Consider the following 2,528-nt stretch of genomic DNA (forward strand, 5'->3'; position numbering starts at 1 on the left):
TTGGGTTTGATGGATTTTAGATGAAGTTAGATGAAATTAGTGTCTAAAAAAACTCAGCGAATCGACCCGGGGCTTAGTCCAATGTAATTCAGCTCGATACAAGACCATCAGATATTTCTTAAACATGCTGGAGTTTCCCTCTAACTCAGTGGACCTTCTGAGTTTTTGTAAAGCAACTCTACTGAGTTTTGTATGACTCGGCTCACTGAACGTGCTTGCCATTTACCAAAGTTCCATAGAGCACAGAAATTCTCCAATGCTCTCAGAGCACCATAAGTTATAGTGCTCCTAATTGCATCCGTTTACTTGGACAGTTGAATTGATGGATCTGATCTGTCTATTAATTCCAGAACACATGTTGTGGACGATCATGCAAAAATCAAAACGGTTGGATGGTCCAACCCGTCCTTGATTTGTCTGTATTTTCTATAGCCACCCCTTTTCCAAGACAGGGATGGGGTGGTTATGGTTGCCTAGAAAAAATGATTTTCTAGAATTATAAGCAATCCATGAGGGGCCCTAGAAAATAGACGGATCAAATTGTTGATTGGATCTGTTTTTGTAAAAACAATAAGGACCGTCCATACTAAACGACACTGATCAAATGGTTAATATTTGTTGAATTGGTGTGATGTTTGCATGGCATACCAAGAAACGTCCGTCGGACCTAATGAACAGTCTGGATTAAAGGATTCTACCGTCTAATTGTCCCAATGCAACCAGGAGCATTATCATGCTATGAGAGCACAGAAGCATTTCTCTTCAACATTTAATCAACCACAGTTTGCTATATATATATATATGGAAAAGGTACTATGCGCTCGACCTCCCGACTCCGTCCCATGAGGTCGAGCTGTGTGGGCCCCACCATGATGCGTTTTGAACATCTACCCCATCAGTCAGATGCACCATTCCATCGTGGGCCTAGGTCTCAAAAATCAAGTAATCCGTGACTTGTGTGGGCCACACCACATACAGAAGTGGAGAGGGGCCGTGCACCATTAAAACATTCATAACCATTTTTTGGGCCCACCGAGATTTGGTTTTCAAATCCAGCCCATCCATTATGTGTGTCCCACTTGGATGAGGGTTCAGACCAAGTTTCAGACACATGTAAATTTCAGGTGAGCCCCACCAAGTGCTTTTATATGTTTTAACGGTGTCTTCACATGATTTTAGATGATATGGCCTACCTGAGTTCCGTATACAGCTGATTTTTGGGTTATCCCATAATTTAAAGGGGACCCATCAAATGCATGGTGTTGATGGTCGACACGCATCACGGTGGGGCCCACACAGCTTGACCTCACGGGAGCTTATAGTGAGGTCGAGTGCATGGTACTTTTTTCCATATATATATACACACACACTCATGCCTGGGTGGGATTTCACCGCCTATGGATACTCGAACCCTTGACTAAACTCCCGTGGGTCTACTACAGTTTGCTTTATATGAATAACATACTAATCCAACTCATTACTTGCATATCCACCCCATGTGAATTATGCCTAGGATGATCGAAACCGTTGATCTAGTAGGCCATTTTATGTATGAGTTGTAGTCTCAGACGGCCACAGAAGAATTGCTAAGCCTATTCCATTTAGTGGGTCCCATTTGGATGAGACCCATCGCTGAATGTACCAAACTAGAAGTGGATTACAAAACAATATGTGCGATGGAAAATGCACCTTGATCGAATGGTTAGGGATTATCTAAGCGCTGTGAATATGGTGGGACCTGCCAGGTTGACATTACTGTCCATTCCTCACGTGAACCGAGGCTACAAATGCGTTATTTTGGCCGTCTGTCCTTACAAGCATCCTGACTCACTGAGTCTGATTCAAGGACAAACGACCCGCTGTTTCGCCGCTCCACCAATTTACATTCGACTTCAATCTCCACCGTACATGGACTAGGAAGTTTTTAACGGTAGGAATTCAATATCTACTGCTTTGCTGTGGTGTGGTCCACTTGAGCCTTCAATCTGCCCCCTTTTTGGGCTCATGCCATAAAATGTTCTGTCAAAATGGATAAACGGCGTGGATAAAATATATACATCAGCGGGATCCCTCTCTAGCTTGGTCGTGGTGGGGGTTGGGCCCACCGTGATGTATATGTTTTATCCACGCCGTCCATCTATTTTGACAGAACATTTTATGGCATGGCGTCAAAAACGAGCAGATCAAAGGCTCAATTGATCCACACCACAAGAATCAGTGGAGGTTGGAAGCTTACCGTTGAAAACTTCTCCGGAGGCACAGAGGTTTGGATCAAGCTGATATTTATGTTTTCCCTTCGTACAATTCAAAGTAACCTTGTGAATATCACGGTGGGCCCGAGGAAGATTTCAACGGTAGGAATTCAATCTCCTCTGCTTCCTGTGGTGTGGTTCACTTGAGCCTTCAATCTACCTCCTCTTTGAGCTCATGTCCTAAAATAATCTTTCAAAATGGATGGACGGCGTGGATAAACATATACATCATGGTGGGCCCCATAGATCCCCGGACAGTGCCGTCCGTCTCTAGCC

This window comes from Magnolia sinica, chromosome 14 (genome assembly GCF_029962835.1).
Source record: "Magnolia sinica isolate HGM2019 chromosome 14, MsV1, whole genome shotgun sequence".
Classification (NCBI taxonomy): Eukaryota; Viridiplantae; Streptophyta; class Magnoliopsida; order Magnoliales; family Magnoliaceae; genus Magnolia; species Magnolia sinica.